The sequence below is a fragment of the Notolepis coatsorum genome (assembly GCF_963971535.1).
Source record: "Notolepis coatsorum genome assembly, chromosome: 2".
Taxonomy (NCBI): Eukaryota; Metazoa; Chordata; class Actinopteri; order Aulopiformes; family Paralepididae; genus Notolepis; species Notolepis coatsorum.
Genome location: NC_140166.1, coordinates 131,025,407 through 131,039,111, shown reverse-complemented (window position 1 = coordinate 131,039,111; position 13,705 = coordinate 131,025,407).

The window sequence follows — 13,705 nt, the reverse complement described above, 5'->3', positions numbered from 1 at the left end:
GAGAGAGAGAGAGAGAGAGAGAGAGAGAGAGAGAGAGAGAGAGCTGTGCATGTTTGTGTTGGGCTATTGGAAACGTGGTTGCATTTGACTGACTGTGATCATATATTGATTGATGGCAATGGTGATAATATTCGCCAATGCGTGCCTTGTACATGTTTGCAAAATGTTTGGTATAGCGCCCCTCCTGGAGAAGAATTCACCAGCCGCCACTGGCCCTGCTTGAAAAGTGGCCTGACTGGGGCTATATTTTGCACTATATTTCCTGGTCTGAATGATTTCCCCAGTCCGGCCCTGGTTAAAAGCCTCCAATGCTTATTAGTGTGTGTGCGTTTGAACGTGTGCATACATTTCCAATAAAAAAAAAAAAAGGATTTTTTTTTACCTCCTATAATAGTGGGGGTCGCGGCTCTCTGACACAGTTATTTCTGGGTCGCGGCCTGAAAAGTTTGGGAACCCCTGGTGTATGTGGTCGACGACACAGCAGAATCCACCGCTTGCATTTGTCGAGTTTTCTTTTGGGCTTCGGAAAAGGTACAAAATATACTCCTCCATCCAGTCTTTCAGGGTACCTGGTGTCCGAATTACAGGTACCCCACGCACAGCGTTTCACCATTAGATATTAGCTAGATAATAAACATAGAAACTGAACTCTTCACAGGTTTCGATCACAGACGGTTGGTTTGATGCGCCCCACAAATGGCTTTTCTGGTGAGTTCCGAGTTTTCTGCCAGCGAGGATTTTCACTGTTATATGTGACCAGGTATGGACTTCAGGGTCATGTTGAGGGATCTTCATTTTTTTTTTTTTACATATTATGAAAGTACAGATTCATACCTTCAAAATAAGCCATCACTTGAACATTTTGGTGGGATACTTTGCAAGCTACTTCCTATGATTCATGGTGATTATCACAAAACGTATTCAGAGATAATAGCCTTCAAGAGACGAGCAGGCTATTCAGTGACAATAGTGAAACAACTACAACACTACCCAGAAGTCATTGTAATCCATGGCCCCCCTCTCTCTAGGGCAATTAACACCTGGCAGCTTTCCAGTCTGAGGCTCTTTGTTATTAAAATGAGTCTGGTGACTGGTAGTGGTAGTGAAAGGGACCCTGATAATAAACAAGAAACTTAATCAAGTTTCAAGATTTTATTAGCATTTAAAATAACACGAGATAAAAATAGACATGCTAAAGTCAATGTTCAATGTTCTGATGGCCTCTCCAGAAGCATTTAGATGTAAATACATGTAGTGTGGTAGTGAAAGACACAACAACTAGGTTAACCTTCTGTAGTCTGGTAGTGAAAGGTTAACCTTCTGTAGTGTGGTAGTGAAAGGGTTAACCTTCTGTAGTGTGGTAGTGAAAGGTTAACCTTCTGTAGTGTGGTAGTGAAAGGTTAACCTTCTGTAGTGTGGTAGTGAAAGGTTAACCTTCTGTAGTGTGGTAGTGAAAGGTTAACCTTCTGTAGTGTGGTAGTGAAAGGGTTAACCTTCTGTAGTGTGGTAGTGAAAGGGACCCTGATAATAAACAAGAGACAAAATCAAGTTTCAAGATTGTATTAGCATTTAAAATAACACGAGATAAAAATAGACATGCTAAAGTCAATGTTCAATGTTCTGATGGCCTCTCCAGAAGCATTTAGATGTAAATACATGTAGTGTGGTAGTGAAAGACACAACAACTAGGTTAACCTTCTGTAGTCTGGTAGTGAAAGGTTAACCTTCTGTAGTGTGGTAGTGAAAGGATTAACCTTCTGTAGTGTGGTAGTGAAAGGTTAACCTTCTGTAGTGTGGTAGTGAAAGGTTAACCTTCTGTAGTGTGGTAGTGAAAGGGTTAACCTTCTGTAGTGTGGTAGTGAAAGGGACCCTGATAATAAACAAGAGACAAAATCAAGTTTCAAGATTTTATTAGCATTTAAAATAACACGAGATAAAAATAGACATGCTAAAGTCAATGTTCAATGTTCTGATGGCCTCTCCAGATGATCACCGTGTTCTTTTTGAACCGCCGCTGGATATTTTGGCTGGTGGTGCCGGGCATGTTACGTCCTGGGCTTCCTCATCACAGAACTCTCTGATCTTGTGGAACAGATAGTGTTGTCTTGCAGAGTCCAGTCCCGGTGGTGGCAGCACAGGAAGTCCATCTATAGGCGGCAGGACACGGACGTCACGGAGCAGCTGGAATCTGGTTTCAGCGCCATCAATAGACATCTTTGCCACAACCACACCAGGTTCCTTGGAATCAAAGCTGCAATAATAAAGTGAAACGTTAGTACAGGGCACATAACAATATCAATGCATTTGTATCATTTGCCAATGACATTCTTTGCACTAAAGTGTGAATAATTAATTACAGTAAATACACAACACACAGTGACCACACCCACCTAAAGTGCTGGTACTGCTTGATCTGTGGCAGTGGCTTGAAGTAAGGCCCCAGATGTTCCTGCCAGTTGTAGGACTGCACGATTACAGTGCCATCTTCCTTTCCCACTAGCTGTGGTATGTTGATTCCAGCCACTGAGCTGTCCCTTACGACTGCTGCAATCTCATCAAGAGTGTTCACCTTGGTCTTTCTGAAACGCTGCTTGAGAAGCCCAAAGAAACTGTCCGGGGAAAACTTTGTGTGGCCTACAATCAGCAGGTGGAGATTGACACGATGGTGAAGACCATGTAGCGCTCGCCACGCTAAGTACCACAACATGTACTTGTTCTTGTTTTGGCCACTGCAGTTGTCACAGTGAAGGTCAACATCTGTCTCCCCAAGACCATGGTCTTTGAAGAAGTGGTGCAGGTAGCTTATGACGGCGTTGCTACCTTTGCTGGACTCCATCCCCTCATCCACCAAATAGTTGACTTGCCGTGGAATCGCCTCACAGCAAACACCGAATATGCTGCACTTGCGTGGAGCCAAGAAGTACATGGGCCCTGGTTGAAGGGGGTCTGATGGGTAGTGCACCTGCAATAAATGAATAAGGATTTTAGAAAGAAAAAAAAGGGAGCAATGCAGTAGTTATAACAATTATAACATGATGTTGTGAAAGAGGGCTTGGTATGTAGTCACCTTTTGAGCGTAGTCGAAACTGTAATGCATTGTCAAGGGCTTGCTTGCCGGTGGCACATGACCACCCAGAGAAAGACCATCACCGATCTCCTTGGCGGCTTTAAGCATGCCCTTGTAGGCAGCCCGCTCGGAGGTTACATGCGCCAGATGTTGTTCCTGCTGCTTCAGCTTTGCAGACTTCTCAGCCTCTGGCAGATTGGCACTTTTGAAAATCTGAAAAAAAAAAGTTAAGTAAATGATGATTAATATTAATAATAATAAACTGTATTTGTATAACACTTTTCATACAGAAGTTGCAGTTCAAAGTTCATAACACTGTGATGTTCACTAACCAGATAATTGTTCTTCTGACACACCCAGCAAAGATCAGACATTGGTTTGATTGCTCTGATATGACTCAGTAATTGCCTCCAGAGGGACTTAAATGTGGACAGGCCCACTGCTCGCTGGTCTGAAAGATTAATAAGAACACATGTTAGCACAATGTCATTCATTTTCAAGCTTTGTTTTTATTTGACAAAGACCTATTTGACCTATTTCTTTGACAAAGATTTGCTTACACCTACCAACTGGCATTGCCTTGGTATATAAACGCCACACAGATGCCTTCGTGACGCAAGATGGTAACAGCTGACCGGTAAAGTTCTTTTGGTGTGCCTGGCGTCCAGGGAGGTGAACAGCATGATCTTCTGCATAATTCAACACAAATTGAACTACTTTTTCGATATCTTCATATTTTATGCAATGCTTGTTGTTGTGTGGCGATCGCTTCTTTGTGCGAAGACACATGCCATTTTCTGACATGTGTTTGCTTATTGCAATCAAGCGATCCTTACCTATTCTTGGGAGAGAAGAGGGGGGGGGGGGGAGACAGAGAGAGAGATAGTTAGATCATCATCATCACAAGTACCGGTACCTGTCTGTACCACACCCAGTCTACATGATTGTGGAGACAGAGACAGAGAAGTTAGATCATCATCATCATCAATCATCATCATCACAAGTACCGGTACCTGTCTGTACCACACCCAGTCTACATGATTGTGGAGACAGAGAGAGATAGTTAGATCATCATCATCAATCATCATCATCATCACAAGTACCGGTACCTGTCTGTACCACACCCAGTCTACATGATTGTGGAGACAGAGAGAGATAGTTATTGTAATTGTGGCACAAATCAAAAGACACAAATAGTGTCTTTGGTCTATACTATCTGCTATACTTTATACTATACTATGCTACTATACTCTACTATAATGTACTATAATTAGTTTTAATAAAATGGGGGACCCTGATAATAAACAAGACTAATCAAGTTTCAAGATTTTATTATCATTTAAAAAAAAATAGGCATGATGTACTATATTAGTTTTAAATAGACAATAATAATAACTTACCCGTGGATGAAGAGGAAAGCTTCACGGCAGATTTGTATCGCCCCGAAGAAATAGTTTGTGTAAGCACGTTGTCTTTTTTTGGAAAACGATTTATTTCCGATAGTCCATTCTGACTTTCGACCAAAAGCCTGGAGCTGCGCCATAATAATCAAGTCTTTATGATCCTCTTCGAGAGCCGCTATCTCAAAACGCCTTGTGTAAACTTCATCACGGTCCAATTTTGTGATACATGACCGCCGATTAAGAATGTCATTTTCTTTATCAACCTGGACGCATTTACAAGTAAATCGCAAAAGTCTTTCCATTTGGCGTTCGTGGTTCTCGTCAGATTCAACTTCCACAACGCACATTACGTGTTCTACCTTGTCTCCAAATCCGTTAGGTGTGTTGTCACCATCATCAGATTCTGGCTCTGCCTCGTCTTCAAATCCATTAGTTTTGTCACCATCACCACCATCACCATCATTTTCTGGCTCTGCCTCGTCTTCAAATCCGTTAGTGTTGTCACCATCATCATCATCTGCCTCTAACTCGTCACAATTGTCTTCTTCTTCTGAACCAGAATCTGAGTTTCTTTTTGGATTTTTCTTCTGCGGAAAGAAATCCGTGATGAATGTTCCTAAAGCGCGTTCGTCTTCAACACAGTGTGCTCCGAAGTGAGCAAACCGGTTGAATGCCTCGGCAAGTGCCCTCGCTGTGGGTTGCTGACTGGGTTCCATGGTGACTGGCAAACATGCACTGCCCTGCTCTCTGTTTAATACTCACCGATCAATGGCATCAACTTAATGACGTCACCGCCTGACCAATAAGCATTTAGATGTAAATACATGTAGTGTGGTAGTGAAAGACACAACAACTAGGTTAACCTTCTGTAGTGTGGTAGTGAAAGGTTAACCTTCTGTAGTGTGGTAGTGACGGATAAAAAAACGGATAAATAGTTTTTTTTACCATATTTCTAATATTTATTTTTGCTAAATACCAATTATAAATATCTCGACGAATTACCTCTGAATATGAATCAAAAAAAATATTAAAGATTCGCTCACTAGTTCTACCAGAAACGGAGTTGAGGCGAAGCATTACTAAGCGCTTCTGTAGTGTGGCAGTGAAAGGGTTAACGCGCCCTCATCGCGCCGCAGCGCAGTTTACATCAGGGCCCCCACAATAATGAAAAAGCCGATGAAAAAGCCATTTTTTATCACTCCGTTTCCGTATTAAATTAATTTACTTTTAGCCATTAGGTTGGAAAAAATGCACCCTACCGAAATTCGTTCGCTCATAAAATTCGAACTGTGTTTTAATGGTTTTTAATTAAGTTAAAACACACGTTTTATAAAGGCCGTAAAGGCCTCTTTTTTTTTATCTTTTTTTTAGACACTGCGTTACGTTGCTTATAAATCATCTGAACTTATAACATTAAGATAGTGTATTAATAGTGTGTTATTCTAAAGCTAATGACGTCTGTGTGTTAACACCTATTAAGTACAGTACTTGGCCCCTGTGGACAGGCCCACAGCCCGCGCGTGTAGTTTTTTCTCCTCACTTGGAAGAAAATTTGTGGAACTATTATAACAATAATTACCTCATTTACAAGTTGTATTTAAGTTTGCAACTAAGGGCAAATAAGGGAACACATCAATGACAATTCAAATATGTAAAAAAAATCAAGATTTCGATTTTTAGGATTTTCTAAACAGCAAGACATTTTCTTCATTTCAGAGCACCTCCCCCTTTGCGGATCAAATCGGGTTTGGTCACGGCGAGTCACATATGATTGGACAAATTATATTTGGGGCGTGGTTTAGCGGCAGGTCTATTGTCTTCTACTCCCTATAACACCAGAGAAGCTCACCATATCTCTATAACACCAGAGCTGCTCACCATATCTCTATAACACCAGAGCAGCTCACCATATCTCTATAACACCATATCTCACCATATCTCTATAACACCAGAGCAGCTCACCATATCTCTATAACACCAGAGCAGCTCACCATATCTCTATAACACCAGAGCAGCTGCTCACCATATCTCTATAACAACAGAGCTGCTCACCATATCTCTATAACAACAGAGCTGCTCACCATATCTCTATAACACCAGAGCTGCTCACCATATCTCTATAACACCAGAGCAGCTCACCATATCTCTATAACACCAGAGCTGCTCACCATATCTCTATAACACCAGAGCTGCTCACCATATCTCTATAACACCAGAGCTGCTCACCATATCTCTATAACACCAGAGCTGCTCACCATATCTCTATAACACCAGAGCTGCTCACCATATCTCTATAACAACAGAGCTGCTCACCATATCTCTATAACACCAGAGCAGCTCACCATATCTCTATAACACCATATCTCACCATATCTCTATAACACCAGAGCTTCTCACCATATCTCTATAACACCAGAGCAGCTCACCATATCTCTATAACACCAGAGCTTCTCACCATATCTCTATAACACCAGAGCTGCTCACCATATCTCTATAACACCAGAGCTGCTCACCATATCTCTATAACACCAGAGCTGCTCACCATATCTCTATAACAACAGAGCTGCTCACCATATCTCTATAACAACAGAGCTGCTCACCATATCTCTATAACACCAGAGCTGCTCACCATATCTCTACAACACCAGATCTGCTCACCATATCTCTATAGCACCAGAGCTGCTCACCATATCTCTATAACACCAGAGCTGCTCACCATATCTCTATAACACCAGAGCTGCTCACCATATCTCTATAACACCAGAGCTGCGCACCATATCTCTATAACACCAGAGCTTCTCACCATATCTCTATAACACCAGAGCAGCTCACCATATCTCTATAACACCAGAGCTTCTCACCATATCTCTATAACACCAGAGCTGCTCACCATATCTCTATAACACCAGAGCTGCTCACCATATCTCTATAACACCAGAGCTTCTCACCATATCTCTATAACACCAGAGCTTCTCACCATATCTCTATAACACCAGAGCTGCTCACCATATCTCTATAACACCAGAGCTGCTCACCATATCTCTACAACACCAGATCTGCTCACCATATCTCTATAACACCAGAGCTGCTCACCATATCTCTATAACAACAGAGCTGCTCACCATATCTCTATAACAACAGAGCTGCTCACCATATCTCTATAACACCAGAGCTGCTCACCATATCTCTATAACACCAGAGCAGCTCACCATATCTCTATAACACCAGAGCTGCTCACCATATCTCTATAACACCAGAGCTGCTCACCATATCTCTATAACACCAGAGGTGCTCACCATATCTCTATAACACCAGAGCTGCTCACCATATCTCTATAACACCAGAGCTGCTCACCATATCTCTATAACACCAGAGCTGCTCACCATATCTCTATAACAACAGAGCTGCTCACCATATCTCTATAACACCAGAGCAGCTCACCATATCTCTATAACACCATATCTCACCATATCTCTATAACACCAGAGCTTCTCACCATATCTCTATAACACCAGAGCAGCTCACCATATATCTATAACACCAGAGCTTCTCACCATATCTCTATAACACCAGAGCTGCTCACCATATCTCTATAACACCAGAGCTGCTCACCATATCTCTATAACACCAGAGCTGCGCACCATATCTCTATAACACCAGAGCTTCTCACCATATCTCTATAACACCAGAGCAGCTCACCATATCTCTATAACACCAGAGCTTCTCACCATATCTCTATAACACCAGAGCTGCTCACCATATCTCTATAACACCAGAGCTGCTCACCATATCTCTATAACACCAGAGCTTCTCACCATATCTCTATAACACCAGAGCTTCTCACCATATCTCTATAACACCAGAGCTGCTCACCATATCTCTATAACACCAGAGCTGCTCACCATATCTCTACAACACCAGATCTGCTCACCATATCTCTATAACACCAGAGCTGCTCACCATATCTCTATAACAACAGAGCTGCTCACCATATCTCTATAACAACAGAGCTGCTCACCATATCTCTATAACACCAGAGCTGCTCACCATATCTCTATAACACCAGAGCAGCTCACCATATCTCTATAACACCAGAGCTGCTCACCATATCTCTATAACACCAGAGCTGCTCACCATATCTCTATAACACCAGAGCTGCTCACCATATCTCTATAACACCAGAGCTGCTCACCATATCTCTATAACACCAGAGCTGCTCACCATATCTCTATAACACCAGAGCTGCTCACCATATCTCTATAACAACAGAGCTGCTCACCATATCTCTATAACACCAGAGCAGCTCACCATATCTCTATAACACCATATCTCACCATATCTCTATAACACCAGAGCTTCTCACCATATCTCTATAACACCAGAGCAGCTCACCATATATCTATAACACCAGAGCTTCTCACCATATCTCTATAACACCAGAGCTGCTCACCATATCTCTATAACACCAGAGCTGCTCACCATATCTCTATAACACCAGAGCTGCTCACCATATCTCTATAACAACAGAGCTGCTCACCATATCTCTATAACAACAGAGCTGCTCACCATATCTCTATAACACCAGAGCTGCTCACCATATCTCTATAACACCAGAGCAGCTCACCATATCTCTATAACACCATATCTCACCATATCTCTATAACACCAGAGCTTCTCACCATATCTCTATAACACCAGAGCAGCTCACCATATCTCTATAACACCAGAGCTTCTCACCATATCTCTATAACACCAGAGCTGCTCACCATATCTCTATAACACCAGAGCTTCTCACCATATCTCTATAACACCAGAGCAGCTCACCATATCTCTATAACACCATATCTCACCATATCTCTATAACACCAGAGCTTCTCACCATATCTCTATAACACCAGAGCAGCTCACCATATCTCTATAACACCAGAGCTGCTCACCATATCTCTATAACACCAGAGCTGCTCACCATATCAATATAACACCAGAGCTGCTCACCATATCTCTATAACACCAGAGCTGCTCACCATATCTCTATAACACCAGAGCTGCTCACCATATCTCTATAACACCAGAGCTGCTCACCATATCTCTATAACACCAGAGCTGCTCACCATATCTCTATAACACCAGAGCTGCTCACCATATCTCTATAACACCAGAGCTGCTCACCATATCTCTATAACACCAGAGCTGCTCACCATATCTCTATAACACCAGAGCTGCTCACCATATCTCTATAACAACAGAGCTGCTCACCATATCTCTATAACACCAGAGCAGCTCACCATATCTCTATAACACCAGAGCTGCTCACCATATCTCTATAACACCAGAGCTGCTCACCATATCTCTATAACACCAGAGCAACTCACCATATCTCTATAACACCAGAGCTTCTCACCATATCTCTATAACACCAGAGCTGCTCACCATATCTCTACAACACCAGATCTGCTCACCATATCTCTATAACACCAGAGCTGCTCACCATATCTCTATAACAACAGAGCTGCTCACCATATCTCTATAACACCAGAGCTTCTCACCATATCTCTATAACACCAGAGCTGCTCACCATATCTCTATAACACCAGAGCAGCTCACCATATCTCTATAACACCAGAGCTGCTCACCATATCTCTATAACACCAGAGCAGCTCACCATATCTCTATAACACCAGAGCTGCTCACCATATCTCTATAACACCAGAGCTGCTCACCATATCTCTATAACACCAGAGCTGCTCACCATATCTCTATAACACCAGAGCTGCTCACCATATCTCTATAACACCAGAGCTGCTCACCATATCTCTATAACACCAGAGCTGCTCACCATATCTCTATAACACCAGAGCTGCTCACCATATCTCTATAACACCAGAGCTGCTCACCATATCTCTATAACACCAGAGCTGCTCACCATATCTCTATAACACCAGAGCTGCTCACCATATCTCTATAACAACAGAGCTGCTCACCATATCTCTATAACACCAGAGCAGCTCACCATATCTCTATAACACCAGAGCTGCTCACCATATCTCTATAACACCAGAGCTGCTCACCATATCTCTATAACACCAGAGCAACTCACCATATCTCTATAACACCAGAGCTTCTCACCATATCTCTATAACACCAGAGCTGCTCACCATATCTCTACAACACCAGATCTGCTCACCATATCTCTATAACACCAGAGCTGCTCACCATATCTCTATAACAACAGAGCTGCTCACCATATCTCTATAACACAAAAGCAGCTCACCATATCTCTATAACACCATATCTCACCATATCTCTATAACACCAGAGCTTCTCACCATATCTCTATAACACCAGAGCAGCTCACCATATCTCTATAACACCAGAGCTTCTCACCATATCTCTATAACACCAGAGCTGCTCACCATATCTCTATAACACCAGAGCTGCTCACCATATCTCTATAACACCAGAGCTGCTCACCATATCTCTATAACACCAGAGCTGCTCACCAGGCACGTGCACACATAGAGCTCAAGGGGTGCTTGAGCACCTGCCTTTTTTGAGCCTCATAAAAAAATAGTGCCCTTTTTGAAAAAAATAAATATTTTTTATATATTTTTTTATTTAAATTTTTACCGTTACGCATATAGACTGCCCTTCCAACTGAAATATTTCAGGATAGAATCAAAATATTAGGTAAAGAGAGAGAGATGCCCCATATTCCAAATCAAATCAAATCAAATTTATTTATAATAATAATAATAATAACTTTATTTGTATAGCACTTTTCATACAGAGGTTGCAGTTCAAAGTGCTTCACAACAGTAAAAAATACAGGCATAAGCGAGCATAAAAAGATAGACGGGTAGAATCACAGTGTTTCACATTAGGATCTAGCATCCCAATAGGCTCTCCGCTTACAGTTTTCAGTAACACAAATAGTAAAAATAGTTTAAAATGATTCAGTTTAAAAATAGTCAAAAAATTATAAAATAGAACGGACATAAAAAATACAGGCATGAGCGAGCATAGCAAGATATGGCAAATCACAGTGTTTCACATTAGGATCTAGCATCCTAATAGGCTCTCTATTCAGTAATACTCCTGTAGTTCATGAACAAATAATCACAGTGTTTCACATTTGGATCTAGCAAATAATAAGAATAAAATGATTCAGTTTAAAAATAGTCATAAATAATCAGTGTTTCACATTTGGATCTAGCAAATAATAAGAATAGTTTAAAATGATTCAGTTTAAAAATAGTCATCAGTAAGAAGTAAAAAGTGCAATAACCGACACATGAATTTGATAGGCAGTGTAAAAGAGTAGGCAGGGTAAGAATAAATACAAGTTGTGTCAGGATATCCCTGATGTTTCCTCTTGCCACTAGGTGGTAGCAGATATCTATCAGTGAAATGCCTGAGCAAAGAGATAGGTTTTAAGCTGTCTTTTAAAGATGTCTAGCGAGTTGGCTTCCCTGATGTTTTGGGGTAGTTTGTTCCATAGTTTTGGGGCATAGTTGATAAAGGCTGCATTACCGATCCTCTTTTGACTGCTTCTGGGAGCCTCTAGTAGTCCAGCAGCTGATGATCGCAGTGTTCTTGCTGGTGTGTAATTTATTAGAGTGTTGGCGATGTAGCTAGGTCCCTGTCCATTTAGAGCTTTGTATGTAAGGAGAAGGACCTTAAAGTCAATTCTAAATGTTACAGGAAGCCAGTGTAAAGCGGCTAGGACTGGACTAATGTGCTCTCTCCTTTTGGTTCTAGTTAGCAGTCGGGCTGCAGAGTTTTGGATTAGCTGAAGCCTCTCTGTGGTTTTCTTAGGGAGACCTGTGAAAAGTGCATTACAGTAGTCTAACCGGCTAGATATGAATGCATGAATTAGCTTCTCAGCATCGTTCTGATTAATAAATGGTCGTACTTTTGCTATATTTCTGAGATGGAAGAACGATGTTTTCGTCACTTTGCTAATATGAGAATTGAAGTTCAGTTCTGAATCTATGATAACCCCAAGACTAGTGACCTCAGATTTGATCCAAGGGGTTAGTCCCCCCAGGTTCTTTATTAATGTTTCTTTTTTAGTTTTGGAGCCGATAATTAGAATTTCAGTTTTGTTCTCGTTTAGTTTCAGGAAGTTCTTACTCATCCATTTATTTATTGCCAGTAAGCAGTCTGTAATGGAGCTAATCGCTGTATCATTTGGTTCAGCAGATATGTACAGTTGTGTATCATCCGCATAGCTATGGAAATCTACATTATGTTCTCTGATGATATCACCCAGCGGTAACATGTAAAGGGAGAAGAGTAAAGGACCTAAGCAACTCCCTTGTGCAACTCCATAGTTGTTGTCGTATATATCAGACATGTGATCTCCTAGTTTAACATAGAATTTCCTCCCTCTGATGTATGTTTTAAACCAGCCCAGCACATGGTCTGAGAAACCGACATGGTTTTCAAGACGATCGATTAGAATATCGTGATCGATTGTATCAAATGCTGCACTGAGATCTAACAGGATAAGGATGGAGATCTTATTCTCGTCAGAGTTTAGTCTGAGGTCACTGATTATTTTGGTGAGGGCAGTTTCAGTGCTGTGATATTTTCTGAATCCTGACTGAAATTCTTCTAAGATGTTGTTTTCTTCAAGAAAGGAATTTATTTGAACTGAAACTATCTTTTCAAGTACTTTACTAATGAATGGTAGGTTGGATATTGGACGATAATTTGCCATTTCATTACTATCCAAGTTAGGTTTTTTTAGTAATGGCTTTACAACTGCTGTTTTAAAGGCATCCGGGAAAATACCAGTCCTAAGGGAAGTGTTTATGATATCTAGCACAGGGCTTGAAACACTATTAAATACCCGTTTGAAGAAAGCTGTAGGTATAGGGTCAATGTCTGAGGTGGAGGAGTTACATTCTGAGACAGTTTTGCAGAGTACATCTAATGTGATGCATGTGAAACTTCTCATGGTTACATTGCACGGTTTGCCGCAATCAACTTTATTTCCATCATGAGTAATGCTGGCCCTGATCAAGGTTATTTTGTTGTTAAAGAATAGTGCAAGTTCTTCACACTTAACCGTTGATGACTGAGGAGGTGTAGGGGCAGTGTTGAGTAGTACATTAATAGTGGAAAAGAGGATTCTGGAGTTTCCAGCATTTTCTGTAATGATTTTAGAGAAGTAATCTTTCCTTGCTAAGCGGATGGTTTTATTATAAGCAGTTAAAGCATCTTTGTATAT